Source organism: Phacochoerus africanus, chromosome 5 (genome assembly GCF_016906955.1).
Source record: "Phacochoerus africanus isolate WHEZ1 chromosome 5, ROS_Pafr_v1, whole genome shotgun sequence".
Taxonomy (NCBI): domain Eukaryota; kingdom Metazoa; phylum Chordata; class Mammalia; order Artiodactyla; family Suidae; genus Phacochoerus; species Phacochoerus africanus.
The window spans coordinates 7,109,688-7,126,506 of NC_062548.1; the positions used below are offsets into that span (position 1 = coordinate 7,109,688).

At 52.1% G+C, this 16,819-nt stretch overlaps 1 protein-coding gene across 3 annotated transcripts in view; it reads right to left on the reverse strand.

Annotated features, from left to right (window-relative positions):
- Window positions 1-4,282, reverse strand: part of TECPR1 (tectonin beta-propeller repeat containing 1) — a 30,380-nt gene extending 26,098 nt beyond the window's left edge. For all 3 annotated transcript variants that reach the window (XM_047779529.1, XM_047779528.1, XM_047779527.1), the window contains exon 1: window positions 4,175-4,282. The gene's annotated coding sequence lies outside the window, so the exon portion shown is untranslated. The remainder of the gene's footprint in view (window positions 1-4,174) is intronic.
- Window positions 4,283-16,819: the final 12,537 nt, after the last annotated feature.

A 16,819-nucleotide genomic window follows, 5' to 3' on the forward strand; every position in this document is an offset into this window, starting at 1 on the left:
CGCAGTTGGATTCTGAACATACTGTGCCACAGCGGGAACTTCTATGCAGTCATGTTTGTTTGTTTGTTTGTTTTGTCTTTCTGTCTTTTCTAGGGCCGCACCCGTGGCATATGGAGGTTCCCAGGCTAGGGGTCCAATTGGACCTGAAGCCACTGATCTACACCACAGCCACAGCAACGCCAGATCCGAGCTGCGTCTGTGACCTACACCACAGCTCCATGGCAACACCAGATCCTTAACCCACTGAGTGGTGCCAGGGATCAAACCCACAACCTCGTGGTTCCTAGTCGGATTCGTTAACCACTGAGCCACGATGGGAACTCCCTGAGCAGTCATATTTCATTCAGACCTTTCTTGTCAAAATAAGTGAAAAGTTGTAAATTTAGTTGAATCCCAAATATACACGCATCCATGATGGACAGGGCCCCTCCCTCAAGCTGGTGTCACTGTGAGCTTCCTCTATGGGTTTGGTGTCCTGTGGGAGCCCGGAGGCTGTGTGTGGCAGGGATGTGAGGGTCCTGCTGTCGCCCTCCTAGTATGACCACACCCCCTCTTCCCCGTCACCTCTCCTGCCATTCTCCTCTCCTGGTCCTTCTTTCTTTCTTTCTTTTTTTTTTTAATCCATTTCTTGGGCCGCTCTTATGGCATATGGAGGTTCCCAGGCTAGGGGTCTAATCGGAGCTGTAGCCACTGGCCTACGCCGGAGCCACAGCAATGCCAGATCTGAGCCGTGTCTGCAACCTACACCACAGCTCACGGCAACACCGGATCCTTAACTCACTGAGCAAGGCCGGAGGTCGAACCCTCAACCTCATGGTTCCCAGTTGGATTCGTTAACCACGGGCGCCACGATGGCAACTCCTCTCCTGGTCCTTCTTGCCTCCCTTCCTTTCTACTCCATGGGGTGTATAGGGTGACCGCTGTGCTCTACCTGCCCGGGCTGAGGATGCTGCTGTTTCCTGGGGTGAAACTCCCAGAGCCCTGGCTTCTGGTAGGGACAGGCCTCCCCCCATGGCAGAGCCACACAGCCAGACCCACAGTAGCAAGACACAGCAGCCCGGGGAGTCACAAAGAGCAGCTCTGCCTGACAATACGGCCCCCACACCCAAGACAGATCACTGCCCCAAGGGGCGGACACAGCCTGTCTGGTTTGGAAAGCAGAGCTACCAGCAGACAGAGTCTGGGTGCCTTGAGGCTGGAGCCAGGCTGTTCTGCTCCTGAGACACGCCAGGGGCACAAGGGCGATTCAGAAAGAGAGGAGATTGGACTATGACAATGCAGATGGAGCGTGTCTGAAAACAGGAGCATCTGCTATGAGCAACTGGGCTCCTTTGGAACAAAGTCTCTCTTGCGAACACCAAGGAGGAAAAGTGCAGGCTGGGAAGGGAGTGACTGAAGGATAAAGGACAGGAAGCAGGGACATCGAGCAGGTGCCGAGCTTTGGGAAACACCCAGGACAGGAAGTAAAGGAAGATGACGGGGTTGGGGTCCCAACTGTTAGAGTGGGGAAGCTTGACCCTCCACCCAGGGCTCCAATGCCCAGGGCAAACACGCGGGATGTCAGGATACCAGCCATTTGAAAACTGGCATCTGTGTCCGGGTGCCTGAGCTGGGACCCCTGGAAGAGCTGTGCCCCGCCCCCCATGTCCCTCTGCTCCTCCTTGGTCAGGCCCGAGGGTCCCCCTCTCCACCTGCAGCATCTATGCTGTGACGAAGAGTGCCCACAGCCACTCCGGAGCCAGAGCGTGGGAATTCGAATCCTGGCCCCACCACTTTCTGGCACGACCAAAAGCTGGCCAACTAACCTCCCTGTACCTCAATTTCCTAATCTGTCAAAGGCAGGAAGGAAGACTGACCTCGCTGTGTAGTTGTGAGAATTTAATGAGACCGGACTTCCCATTGTGGCTCAGAAGAAAGGAATTTGACTAGTATCTATGCGAACTCAGGTTTGATCCCTGGCCTCACTCAGTGGAACTCAGTGGGTTAAGGATTCGTCATTACCAGGAACTGTGGTGCAGGTCACAGATGCGGCTCAGATCTGGTGTGGCTGTGGTATAGGCCGGTGGTCATAGCTCTGATTTGACCCTTAGCCTGTGAACCTCCAAGTGCCGTGGGTGCAGCTCTAAAAAGATTTTTTTTAAAAAGTGACCATATAGGTGAAGAGTTAGAATAAAGTGGTCAGTACCCAGCATGACCCAGTGACCCAATGAGTGTCACTGAGGTCATTCCATGACCTGGCATTTGCTCTCACAAACTGCCACTTCTGTCTCTTAAAAACCAAGAAATTAAATCCCTTTGTGGTCAGCCTGCATCTTCAGCCTCTTCACTTCCTCTGTGCCTCCCTGTGCTCTGCACGTCCTGGGCATTCATTCAACATTACAGAAAATCACAGCCCCTCGCATGCACCACACTGCTGACTCCCTGAGCTAAGCGCAAATACGGCTCCAGGGAAGTCACGTGTCATCACTTACTTAAGTTAAAAGTAAGGTACTAGTAGGTGGATAGGTATGTGATAAAGTACTGTAAACTGACAAGGGTAGAGCCTGGGCGGTGGGTATGTGGGCATTGACTGTATATTTTCAGTTTGGCTATATGTTTGACAATTTTCATTATAAATTGTTGGGAGAAAAGTAAGCTTTTTTACAGAGGGTAAGGGGGGATGTCAGTTCCCAGGGTGACATTTTAAGTCCTGTCTTCAAAGATATTTCTTAGCTCACAGGTCACTGTATAAGTAGCCACTTAGGTCAGGCTCAATCTGCAGGTGGATCTCAATGAATGAATGGGGACGTTGGACTTGGATGCACTTTGCTCCAGAGAAATGACTAAGCAGTAATTTCCACAGAGACATAATTGAGCCTTCTGGGCACCTAACAGAAGATGCTAGAGAAAGGTGGGGCTTGGGGATATGCTTGAAAAATCTCTCTGGTGTGGAAATCCAGGTACCCATCACTTCCCAGCTAAAGATGACATGAGGGGAACATCCTTGGTCAGCCCCCCCCCTTTTCTGCCCTTGCCAGGATGTGGTCCCAACTTCTCAAGTCACTTCCTGGCTGTGAGGTGATGGAGCAATCTGTCCTGGGACACTGGGTCACTAGGTCAGAGCACTCCTGAAAAGGAGGATGGAGCATTAAGTCCCATGGTTCTGAGATCCCAGGATTTCTTTGTTTTGTAAAGGTAAAGGGACAGCAGCAGCATCTTCCAAGAAAGCAACCTCTGATTCACCAAGAACTTCTGCACAATGAATTCCAGTTGGACCCTCAGTCATTCTGCTTAGAAGGGCTGCTCACCACCTGCAGAGCCAGCTGCCTGCCCACACAGATTACTTAACAGATTCCTCTGGAGACATAAAGGTACCCAAGGGAAGGTGGGGTGGAGGGAGTAGGGTTATGTGCGGTAGAGGGAGGGACACAGTTCCCAGGAGAGCCTGAAGGTTTACTTCCCAGTCAGCGGTTAGGACTCCTTCCTGCAAGGCTTCCTATTGGTCTGTTTTTCTATCACACACCCTGTCTCATTCTCCCCCCTGTACAAACAGAGCAAACCCTGGCTACGAAAGTGGCTGACTGCCTGCCAATTGTGGGGAGCTTTTGTAAGGCGACATTGAGGTGGGAGAAAAGAGCAGAACATGCATGGCAGTCGAGTCCTTCCCAGAGAGCAGGTCCACCCATTCTACAGAGCAGGAGGTGCCCTGAGGGGGCAGCTCTTAAGATGAACTCCCAGCTCCCATCATTGGGGCGGTCATCCTGGTTTCATTCTGGTTCGGTGCACTTGGGCGACAGGTGGGCCCCCTGCCCTGCCACCAGTAGCATCTCAGAGATGGGCCCTGACCATCTGTCTGAGCTAATCCCACGGCAAGCAGATTTGCTCTCACCACTGCCCAGAGAAGGGACACACAGGCTCCTCGCAGTTCGATCCTCTGAACCCGAGGATCAGCAGCCCAAGTCACTTCCCAAGTCACTCCAGCGCAAAGGCTGGTGGAGGTGTCACGTTCCGGGGGAGGGGGATGGCGGACAGGGGGTGGCGCCCCGCAGCGAGTGCGGGAAAGAGCACAAGCACAGCCCCTTCCTACCTCCCCGCGCCGTGGGGCAAACGCAGCTACTGCCCCCCCGGCACCGCCCCAACCTGGGGAGGGGAGGCAGGGCGCCCGTCCCACCTCGTGGGCCACCGCTGCACTCACCTGGGCCGGCGCCCGGCGGGCAGGTTCGCGGCGATTGCTCCTCGGCGGCAGGGAGAGCAGGCGAGCCCTCCCCCGCTGCCGGAGAGCCGGTGGGCAGGAAGCGGCAGCCAGGCCCGCTCCCATTGGTCGGCCTCGCAGTGACGCAAGGGCCGGAGGCGCGGGATTGGCTGCGAGACGCTGCGTCACCTGCCGGCTTCAGGGTCTCGGCGGGTCGCTCGCCCGCCCACTTCCGGGGTCTCAGGGAAGTTGTGCTGGGGCATTTGGTGGAGGGGCCAGCTTCCCGCTCTCCTGGGAAGGAGGCCGCTCCCCATCAGGACTCCGCCCCCGACCCGGGCTCCCCAGGACCACCTGCACGAGCAGGCGCTGTGTTCTCGGGGTGCAGGCAGGGACGGGGGAGCATCCAGGGGTTCCTGGATGCGAGGAACCGCAGGGGCTGAGGACGGAGGAGAGCCGGCTTGTGGGCTCTCGGATCTTGGGCGTGGAAACTGGTGTCTAAGTGGTTTCCATCTAACTGAAGTGTCGCCTTGAGTACACATTAAGCTTTAACCTTTTGGGAGAACTCCTGGAAACGTCATTTTGTGACCACAGCCTGACGCGGTAGCAATAACAGGTCACCCTCTTTTCAGGCTCTTGTGTTGCCAGCGCCAGAAAACCTATTTCGAGGTAGCTAATATCATGATACTAACATGTGAGTGCTTGCTGGGTGCCAGGTGGTGATGTAAGTGTTGTCTGGGCAGCTTCTCACGTCATCTCTCCAACAACTCAGAGGGGCAGGTGGTGGTGATGTTCTCAAAGTTGGGACGGAGAAAGGAGGACAAAGCCAAAACCAGGAGATGGGATTAATGAAAGGCCTGGCACAGCCAGACATAGAGGCAAAAGCAGGATCACCTCCCATCCTCTCTGGTTCTTGCTCCTTTCTGAGGACACAGTGGGCAAGTCCCACAGGGTCGACTCCAGTGGGAGCAAAGGCAGAAACCTCTGGTTCACCCTGGATGGCTCTATGGAGTCTTGTGCATAATCGAGGAACAGCATTTGTGGACGGACTTAGTCTGGAGATGTGGTGGTATAGATTATATGTTCATGTCCCCCCAGAATTCACCCACTGAAATCCTAGCCCCCAACGTGGTGGTATTTGGAGATGGGACCTTTGGGAGGTAATCAGGTCATGAGAATGGTGCCCTCATGAAGAAACTAGTGCCTTCATAAGCGGGGACACAGGAGCCCTCACACCCCTTCCCCTTATGAGGATGCAGCAAGAGGGTGGCTGTCTTCATGCCAGGAGGCATAGTCTCTGGACACCGTATCTACTGCTGCCTTTTGCTCTGGGGCTGTCAGCTTCCAGAATTGTGAGAAATCAATACTTGTTGTTTAACCACCCAGTCTGCACTATTTTTGTTGTAGCAGCCTGAGCTAAGGCCCACAGCTCCAAGGCTCAGCCAGACAAAGTGGGTGGTTCCTCAGAGGACAATTAGGGTACTATTAGCAAGAACATGAGTGGCTGCTAATGGCAGAAATATTGGTCTGGAGGTAGAGAGAGCTGGATTCTGTTCTCTCTGTGATACTTTGTAGCCATTTCTCCTCTCCTGCCTTGGTTCCTACTTGGAAGAGGAGGTGAGGTGGGAGCTCTCCAAGGTCCTTGCAGCGCTCCTGTGCTGGGACAGAGTTCTGTCTTCCTGGACTCAGGGTCTGACACCATGGACTTTCTGGGGACCCGTATTCTTCCCTAACCCCACCCCTTACCCCCCAAATCATCCAGCCTTCACAGAGCTGACTCTTCTTTTTTAAAAAATTATTTAAAAATTTTATTGGAGTATAGTTGATTCACAATGTTGTATTAGTTTCAGGTGTACAGCAAAGTGAATCAGCTGTACATATACATGTATCTGTTCTTTTTTCCTACATAGCCTATTAAAGAACATTGAGTAGACCTCCGTGTGCTGTACAGTAGGTCCTTGTTAGTTAACTATTTCTTTGCGTGTTTGCATTTTTAAGTATTTTTATTATAGTTGATTTACAATGTTCTGTCAGTTTCTGCTGTACAGCAGTGACCCTGTTACACATATACATACATTCTTTTTCTCACATTATCCTCCGTCATGTTCCATCACAAGTGATTGGATAGAGTTCCCTGTACTATACAGCAGGATTTCATTGCTCATCCACCCCAAATGCAATAGTTTGCATCTACCAACCCCAAATTCCCAGTCCATCCCACTCCCTCCCCCTTGGCAATCACAAGCCTTTTCTCCATGTCCATCAGTTTTTTTCTTTTCTTTGGAAAGGTTCATTTGTGCCATGTAGTAGATTCCAGAACTAAGCGATAGCATGTGGTATTTGTCTTTCTCTTTTTGACTTACTTCAACTACTATGAGAATCTCTAGTTCCATACACATTGCTGCAAATGGCATTATTTTGTTCTTTTTTTTTTATGAATGAGTAGCATTCAGAGCTGACTCTTCAGTTATTGTCAAGAGGTCTGCATTTTCCTGCATGATCTTTATTCCTGTTTCTGCTTTATCACGTTAATTCCCTTGTCCTGTTTCTTCCCCATCCTAACCTTGTCACTTCTCTCCTGGGCCAGACACAGGGGGTTGGGATTCCAGGTCCATCACTTACTCTGTGAGTGTCTCAGCCTCTGAGCCTGTGTCCTCATTGGCACAGTGGGAATGGCACCACCACCTGCCTCTCCCGGTTGCAGGGAGGGTGACATGACAAAGTGCATGGAGAGCCTTACAACAGTGCCTGGCACCCATGGAACACTCGCATATTCCGAGAATTATTATTATCTTCATTGTCATCACCTCTGGGTTATTTGGGCTGGAACACTTGGGCATTTGCATCACTGCTTAGAGAGAGTTCCAGAAATACTTTAGAAACAACATTGGATTCAGCACCCAGCCCCATGATTAAATGGAGGGCTGCTTCCAGGATCACGGCCATGACTGTGTCTGGTATATGGGACGGGGAGGGATGGCTGGACTGATGCCAGCGGTTGCCCATCAGCCCAGGCGAGAGTTCAGGCTCTTCCCAACAGCTTCCCCCCACCTGGCTCCACTTTGGGCGGTAGCCCTGTCTACCATGAACCTTTAAGCTCGAGCCTTGGCACAACTCCCTATGCGGGCACCCCCCCCCCCAACACCCCATCCGATCTCTAGGCTCCCGCCACGCAGCCCCCACTGTCCCACATGTCCCACCCACCTTCCTTCTCCCTCTGTCCATTCTCATTCGGCCTTCAGTCTCCGTCCGCTCTTACTGAACCGGGAGGAAGTAGACCCGGGAATGTACAAAGCCCCTCACCCTTTGGTCATTCTCCATTTGAACCCCTCCCACGCTGAATTGTGATCATTTTCCCATCCGTCTCCCTGGCCACACCGGGAGATCTCCGAGGGAGTGACTTTCTTACTCATCTCAGAAGTTCCAGGGCTTAGTGATGGCCTAACACACAATAGGAGCTCAACTTGCAAGGCGGGCATCACCCTCCCACAATCCCCCAGCTAAGGGGTAAATCATGCATTGAAAAATGTTGAGGAGCCTGAGCAGAACGGGCGGAGATGAGCAGCACGGACCCCCACACCCCTCACTCCCCCTCTGCGCCGCATCCCCCGCCCCCCCCCCACCAGCAACGTCAGAGGCAGTCTTTGCACATCCCCCAGGCTCTCCCCGAGGCGGCTAGGTGGTTCCTAGGCTCCTTCGACGGTAGGACTCTTTGTTAACCATGGCTGTCTCCTTTCTCTGTGGAAACTATTATTCACCGGGAGTAAACTCTTACTCTCAAGGGCTTCGCAGGCTTTTCACTTGAACTCCCCTTACAGCCCTTCCTTCCTTGTAAAGCCAGTTGGTCCAGTGTCTCCCAGGGTGGGACCCTGGGCAGCCTTGCGGTCCCTTCTTGCCACTCAGCCAGGGGAACCGAGCTCCCAGGGTGGCCCACACCGCACTGCTCCTCTCTTTACACTCTGCTCATTAAACGAATCCAACACGTCCATTTTTTCCTTTCGATACTTAAGGGGCCAGATGAAGCAGCTAAAAATATAGTGTTTCAGGAGTTCCCGTTGTGGCTCAGTGGTAACAAAACCAACTAGTATCCATGAGGACTTGGGTTCAATCCCTGGCCTCGCTCAGTGGGTTCAGGATCGGGTGTTGCCGTGAGCTGTGGTGTAGGTCGCAGACGAAGCTTGGATCCCACATCGTTGTGGCTGTGGTGTCGGCTGGCAGCTGTGGCTCTGATTAGACCCCTAGCCTGGGAACCTCCATATGCCCCAGGTGCAGCCCTAAAAAGATTAAAAAAAAAAAAAAAGTACCTCTTTATAGACGTTTTATAAGAAAAGCATTCCTTCTTCCAGCTTTGAAGTAACCATATGTGCAGTTGATGTGTTACAGCTATGTAAGATCTAAGCTTTCAAATTAAGATTTGTCAGTGTGTTGGGAGTTCCTGCTGTGGCTCAATGGGTTAAGAACCCGACATAGTGTCTCTGAGGATGTGGGTTCGATCCCCGTCCTCGCTCAGTGGGTTAAGGATCCAGCATTGCCGTGAGCTGTGGTGCAGGTCGCAGATGCCTCTCAGGTCTGGTGCGTCTCTGGCTGTGGGGTAGGCTGGCAGCTGTAGCTCCGATTTGACCCCTAGCCTGGAAATCTCCATAGGCCCCAGGCACAGCCCTAAAAAGACAGAACAAAACAAAACAAAAAATGTGTTTCTCCCATCTCTGGCAGAGGAAAACGTACAGAACTGGTTTGTAAGAAAAGTGTAACTTGTGGCGTCCCCTGGTGGCCTAGAGGTTAAGGCTCTGATGTTGTCCCTGTCACTGCTATAGCGCAGATTCAGTCTTTGGCCCAGAAACTTCTGCACGCCGTGGGCACAGCTAAAAACAAAACAAACAAAAATGTAACTTGGGGTGCATGTGCACGTGGAGGTTCACAAACACACACAGGCAGGTGCCTCGAAGTGAAGACGTGATGTCTTCGTGTCTAAGAGAAAACGTAACAGAACTTCTAAAAGCCAAATAAACACTGAGCTAAACCTGGAAGCCGGTGACCGTCAATGTCACACACAGCTGCCTTGTCCTCTGCCCAGTTATGCAAAGTCATGTAAACACAGCTAAGTCAGGCGTTCCTTTGGCAAACACTTTAGGGGCGCTTACCGTGTGTGAGGCTCTGAGCTGGCACCACTGGGGTTCACATTGGCCAAGACACATTTCCTCCTGGAGCTGAACAGGTCCAATGGGGGTCAGAGAAATACGTTACGAGGCAGGATAGACTATAACCCTTCCGGGTTTATTTGAGTGGTGAGTATAAAGGCAGTTGATCAGGGGTTAAGGAAGAAAAACTGGAGTTCCCGTTGTGGCACAGTGGAAATGAATCCAACTAGGAACCACGAGGTTGCGGCTTTGATCCCTGGCCTTGCTCAGTGGGTTAAGGATCTGGCCTTGCCGTGAGCTGTGATGTAGGCCACAGAAGTGGCTGGGATCTGGTGTGGCTGTGGCTGTGGTGAAGGCTGGCAGCTGCAGCTCCAATTGGACCCCTAGCCTGGGAGCCTCCATATGCTGTGTGGGTGGGGCCCTAAAAAGCAAAAAAAAAAAAAAAAAAAAAAAAAAAAACCAACTGATACGGTCAGTGGTAAAGTACAAGGGTCGGAAAGCCCAGGTTAATTTGCCTGAGATAAGCTACCCTCCAGCAAGCAAAATAAAACTTGCACTCAGACTTCAGGTCCCTCATGTCCTCGTATTTATATGCCAGAAGCCATACAGGTCTCTGGGTTTAGCAAGTAGGACCCGCCTTGCCCTCACCTTATGCATGATCCTGGCTCCACTTTGCAGAGTAAGCAGTTTGAAGAGCTTCTCCTGGCACCAAACCTGCACAGAAAGTTCAAAGCCAGACCATAATCCGGGGCATACCTGTATGTAAAAGGAACGTAGTGTATAGTTGACTCCAGAAATACAATTTTTTTCTTTCTTTTTTTTTTTTTTGCCTTTTCTGGGGCCGCTCCCACGGCATATAGAGGTTCCCAGGCTAGGGGTCAAATTGGAGCTGTAGCTGCCAGCCTATGCCAGAGCCACAGCAACACGGGATCCAAGCCGTGTCTGCGACCTACACCACAGCTCACGGCAAGGCCAGATCCTTAGCCCACTGAGCAAGGGCAGGGATCGAACCCGCAACCTCACGGTTCCTAGTCGGATTCGTTAAGCACTGCGCCATGATGGGAACTCCAAGAAATACAATTTGTCAAGTTCGCCCATTGTCCCTAAAAAGCCTTTCGTTGTCAAAACACTTACAAGCATCAACACAGATGAGGTTCATCATTAACTTACTCCGGGCGGGTGTTTCCTCTCCCAAACCCCATCATCCGTCTTTCCAGCACAGAAACAGAGTCCCACTGGCTGCCACAGCCACGCAGCCCCTGGCCCCGGGAAGGGACGGCCTCGGCTCTCCCAGGCAGGCAGGGCGACCAGGACAGGTGCCACCCGGGCAGTCCCTGCGAAAGCTGGGTCCAGACTCAGGTCTTCCACCCCATCCTGTCGGGCTTCTCTCCATGCCCACAGCCAGGAATCCACAGTGGCCAGAACGGGAACCAGCAAAGAAGGGCTGCTAACTTTCCAGCAAGAAACGCTTAAGGAAACTTTACTTCGCTTCTGAGAGTGAACAAGATACTCACTGGAGGAGGTGCTGAGACATACGGCCGTGCTCATCACAGATGTAAAAATATGAGAGACACAATAAACCTTCCTGAAGATGATACCAGAAAATATCCTATAACTATCTTGAGATGAGGGAGGGTGTCTACCAAAGAGACGCCAAAAGCACCCGCCTTGAAGGAAGAGACGGATGCATTCAGCTCCTTTAAAACTGAAGAATGTCTCAGGACCAGGGAGAGGGTGAGAAGCCAAGCCTCTGAGCAGGAGAAGATATTTGCAACACAAACCACCAGAAAAGGGCTGGGATCCAGATTACGGAAAGGAAAGAACCCCCGCCCGTCATTAAGAAAAAGACACCTACACTGAAATAAAAAGGGGAGTTCCCTGGTGGCCTAGCAGTTGAGGATTTGGCATTGTCGCTGTGGTGACTCAAGTTCAGTCCCTGGCCTGGAACTTCCATAGGCCGCTGGTGCAGCCAAAAGAAAAAGAGAGAAAGAGAAGGAGAGAAGGACTCTAATGGGAATTAAGACAAAAAGGGAAAATACAAATGGCCCATAAACTTCGGGGAAAGTGCTCAACCTCAGTAAGCAGAGAAATACAGATTAAACCCACAGTGAGATGCTTCCCAGGGAAGCTGGGGAATCACAGGCTGGGGCTCTCACAGGGGGAATCGGTGTGACGTCACCACTTACCTGGTGATGCTGAAAAAAGGCCTGACCCGCAGCCCACAACGCCTTCGATCACATACACTCCAGAAGCAGGTGCCAGAGCGCTCCCAGCAGCATCGTTTGGCACAGCCGAGTGCCCCTCCACAGTGGCATGGATGAACAAATGTGATCTAGCCACGCAGGGGAACATGTCACTGGTAACAAAATCATGAAGTGCAACAATGCGACGACGTGGATGACGCTTGAACCCGTGCCAAGTGAAAAAGCCAGACCCGCAAGAGCCTGTACCATCCCTCTTAAAGGTGAAGTTCAAAACCCAGGCAAGAACTTAATTATGGAGTTCCCGCCATGGCACGGTGGGGTAAGAATCCAACCACCCCAGCTCGGGTTGCTGTGGCAGTGAGGGTTCGATCCCCGGTCTGACACAGTGGGTTAAGGATCCGGTGTTGCCGCAGCTGTGGCGTAGGTCACTCCTCTGGCTCTGATTCAGTCCCTGGCCCGGGAATTTCCATATGCTGCAGGTGCAGCCATTAAAAAAAAAAAAGAAATCACTTTATGTTGGAGGATGTACATTTAATGGTAAAAGCATAAAGACAAATGCATGATTACCATGCTGTTACCATAACAACTGGGGCATAGATGCCTTGGGGGACACCAAAGGGACGTTCGGAGTCTTTGGGATTGTGGCCAGTGCTGCCAACTTCTTGATCTGGGTGGTGTTTAGTGTTTTTACTTTCTTTCTTTTTTTTTTTTTTCCTTTTTACAGCTGCATCTGGAGGTTCCCAGGCTAGGGGCCGAATTGGAGCTGCAGCTGCCAGCCTACACCACAGCCACAGCAACGCCAGATCCTTAACCGACTGAGTGAGTCCAGGGATTGAATTTGTATCCTCATGGACACTAGTCAGGTTCTTAACTTGCTGAGCCACAGCTGGAACTCCTAAATTTTTTTTTTAAATAATAATTCATGACATTTATGTCTTCTACATTTTTCTTTGTGTTTTGTATTTTACTTTAAAAAGGTTTTTGAAAAGAATGTATGGCAGGGTTCCCTGGTGGCCTAGCAGTTAAGGATTCAGTTTTGTCACTGCTGTGGCTTGAGTTACTGCTGCGGCGTGGGTTCGATCCCCGGCCCAGGAATTTCTGCATGTTGCAAATATGGCCAAAAAAACCAAAACCAAACCAAAAAGGAGATACGATAAGAGCAACCATCCCAGTTTTATGTGAGTGGGATAACTTCCCAGGGCTGGCATCACATGTGATTTTCTGAACCACCAATGAAATGAACAGTCCAGAAGCAGGACAAGATGATGCGGCCTGGGAATTTGTTTGACAGCAGAAAAGGGCTCTGGGGTGACAGGGACACAGATGTCAACGACGAAGTGGCGCTTGCGTAAAGTCACTCCCAGAAAAGAAAGAGTGGAAAACATTTTCCAAAGACAATATTTCATACAAAGTGCCATTTGGATCATGTACATGGAAGCAAGTTAATAAATACTGTAAATAGACACTGGTTTCATTTTCATCCTCAAGTTGAGCCCAAGTTGACCCCATCCTTTGCTGGAGCTCCTGTCGGCCAGAGAGGAAGGTCCTTCCCCCTGGGAGAGGCGGCCCGGTAGCTGTCATCGGCCTGCCTGACAGTGCGCAGAGGCTCGGGGGTAAAGTCATTGGCCAGGGTTCTCGTGGCTGGTCAGAATTGCTGAGCTGCCAACCAAACCATGAAAGGGAATCCCTGGCAGTGGACTTTGATTAGTTCATAGAAGCCACAGTGGCCTGCCAAGCCAAGTTCAGGGAGCAGCAGGAGACTGGGGCACCTGACAGCCCATCCGGACGTCCTGATGTGGTCGCATCCTCCTTCCCACTTCTCAGCTCAGCTCTGAACCCCGGATGCTGGAGCTGCGGCTGCAGGTGGAGTGAGTTTCAATCCGTCTGTCCTTTTGGTCACGCACGGCAGACCCAAAGTCCTAGGCTCGAGTGTCGGCCAAACTTGGCCCCTGTCTTAGAGACCAAGGGTTTTGGGTGTTTTTTTTGGTCTGGTTTGTTTGTTTAGGGCCACACCAGCAACATATGGAGGGTCTCAGACTAGGGGTACTAGGGGTTTAATCAGAGCTGTAGCCGCCGGCCTACACCACAGCCACAGCAACACCAGATCCGAGCCGCATCTGTGATCTACACCACAGCTCACGGCAATGCCGGATCTTTTAACCCACTGAGCGAGGCCAGGGATCGAACTTGCGTCCTCATGGGTGTTAGGTTTGTTTCCACTGAGCCACTTTGGGAGCTCTGAGACTAAGGGTTTGAGAGGGCAAGGATCTCACCTTTTAGGGTTCTCACCAGACCCCTAGATTTTCCAGGCCACAGAAGGGAATTCATGCACTCAACAGTCAAAGATCCCATCGTCCCTTAGAGCCAGGCAGTGGCAGGGCTGGGACCGATGCCCAGGGCTGCAGGCACGAATGTCTATGGTCCCTTCCATCTTGCTTGGGACCTGGGGGCTGAGGTGGGTGGTAAACACGTCACCAGTGGCAGTTTTGTCATCCCCTTGCGTGCTTGCTGGTCTCAGATCCCTCATGGACAGAGAGCCCATCCTGCCTGCCCCGGGAGGCCACCCCACACAAGAATGAGTCCCAAGAGCAGCCGATACGCTAGTTCCCTTCAAGCTGATAAGCGTGCACTGCAGATTCAGAAAGAAAAATTCAGGGCCGACGATCCGAAAACTCCTGCCCCATCTTGCTGCACCTTGCGTGTCTTTCCTAGAAAATTCCTGAATTCCTCTTCCTGGTCCCCCCACTGTGTATGTTTTAGGGTGAAGTCACTCCGTGCGGGATCTCTTTCCCAGTTTATAGGAAACTATCCCCCCTCTTTCTCCCCAAGGGGCACAGAGCCCGTATTAAAGGAAGCTTTAGGAAGGTGAGTTTGGGGATTTTGTGACAAGCTACCGCACTGGCTGGTGTCCTCGGGGCATTGCGAGTCCTCGGTACACACTGGTGAGCGGTGAGCGATGGGGCAGGTGGTGGAGACGAATTCGATTTAGGAATCAGGAGGCTTCCACAGGCGACCTGAGGTTACACACGTCTCCTGATCCGAAGGACGTCAACTTAAGGGAAACTTTCAGGAGGAACCGTCTCCAGAAAGCAGGAAGGACCAGGGAGCCGTCGGGAGCTGCATCCTGGCCAGGGCCTCTGACCAAGAAGGCAGGTGCGCTCGCCCTGAGGCCCCGCGGGAGGCCAGGTGGGTGGAGGGGCAGAGGGCCTGAGGGAGACGGCCTCTGGGGCCACAGAGACCCAGGCGTTCACCCCAAAACTCCCAAGGGACCCGTTCTGTGACGTGTGTGCGAAGGTAGCTGTCGATGCAGATGTGGTGGGGGACAGACCGTGCTTACGTTTCACTGGTTTCACTGAGTCGCTGTGGCAGACAGACCCTAGGGCGGCCCCTGTGATCTCTGCCCCCCCACCCCCCGTCCCATATAAACCCCTCCCTTGAACGTGGGGTGACCTGTGACCTCCTTGCAGCCAGCCCACTGATGCTGCAAAGTGAAGGGATGTTGCAGCTGTGATTAAGGTGCCAAATCAGTTGATTCTGAGTTCAGTGAGTGAGGATTATCCTGGGTGAGCTTTGCGTAATTCGGTTGAAGCCCTTTGAGGAGGGACTTGGCTCTTTCCGAGGTTAGAAACGCCCTCTCCCACTGGCCTTGCAGGAGCAAACAGCCAGGCTGCGACTGGCCTCTGGGCACCATGGGCAGCCTTTAGCTCCGAAGGCGGCCAGCAGCTCGATGGGCCTGGCGGTGGGTTTGTCCCACCTTCACCTCCAGGCTGAGGATGCCGCCAGGCCCCTAAGGGCAGCCTTGTGAGACCCTGAGCAGAGGACCAGCTAGGCCGGCCCATTCTCTTGACCCATGGAGGCCGGGAGATAATGAAAGGGCATGTGTTCAGCTGCTCAGTCTGTGGCCATCTGCTGTGTAGCACAGAGAACGATCCAGCGGGCGATTGCTAACGTGCAGGTCTGCTGTTTTTCCGCCAGTTCCCAAGTGATGCTTCGTACGTGTTTCTGTGTTAAGTTGAAACCGGTAAATGCACAGACCAAGGGACAAAGCCAGTGGCCCCAGGAAAAGCAGGAAGTGTCCCCACGGGTGGTCCCTCGTGAGAACCAGGAGGGGTCTGCCCCACTGCTCACACACAGAAGCCAGGCAAAGAGCGGGCTCCACCCAGGGTTCCCCGGTCAGGCACCCCCTAAATGTCCTGAAGAGAAGGCACAGCCACGAAGATCCAACCCTTTGTTTCTGGTCCATGGAATTTTCTAGATGGCCTTGCTAATTTTAATGCAACACCAATAAAACAAACTTGTGTGTGTGATGCTAACCCATCACTAATTCATGATGACTGGCCCAGGCGAGTCAGTCACACAAACCCAAAGAGGGGTCATGGCACATCGCCACGGGAGACTTTGCAACTGCATCATTTGAGGGAAGACACAAGCTGACAAGGAACTAAAACCTATGCCAAGGGTTTGAACTTTCAGCGCTTTGAGATGCAGGAAATGGCATTTACTTATCAACAGCAGCCTTAATCCAAGGGCCTTGGGAAGAGCAGCCTGGATCCAGCCCCATCCAGGAATCAATCCATCTACAACCAAAGTTCCTTAATCAGCTGAGTAGGAATGGCAGTCTTCTGTGGGGCCTTCAGTCCTGGAAAACTCTCAAAATTAAGAGAGTTGTAACCTGCAAAACGTACTTTTAAAATTATTTTTTTATTTTTGTCTTTTGAGGGCTGCGCCTGCGGCATTTGGAGGCTCCCAGGGGAGGGGTCGAATCGGAGTTACAGCTGCCGGCCTACACCACAGCCACAGCCATGTGGGATCCAAGCCACATCTGCGACCTACACCACAGCTCACAGCAAAGCCAGATCCTTAACCCACTGGGCGAGGCCAAAGGCCATCCTCATGGATACTAGTCAGATTTGTTTCCGCTGCACCACACTGGGAACTCTAAGAATTGGTTTTATAATTGTTACACGAATGCATGCTTTAACTGCTGTCTGAGGGGTTTGCAGTATCCAAAAAAAAAAAAAACCCATGCAGTATTTATAACTGCAGGTTACACTGTTTAGAATTACTTTAATGTATTTGTAATTATCGTTTGGATGTGCAAAGAAAGAAAGGAGTTCCCATCGTGGCACAGTGGTTAACGAATCCGACTAGGACCCATGAGGTTGCAGGTTCGATCCCAGGCCTTGCTCCGTGGGTTAAGGATCGGGCGTTACCATGAGCTGTGGTGGAGGTCGCAGACGCGGCTCAGATCTGGCGTTGCTGTGGCTCTGGTTCCTAGCCTGGGAACCTCCATATGCCGCGGGAGTGGC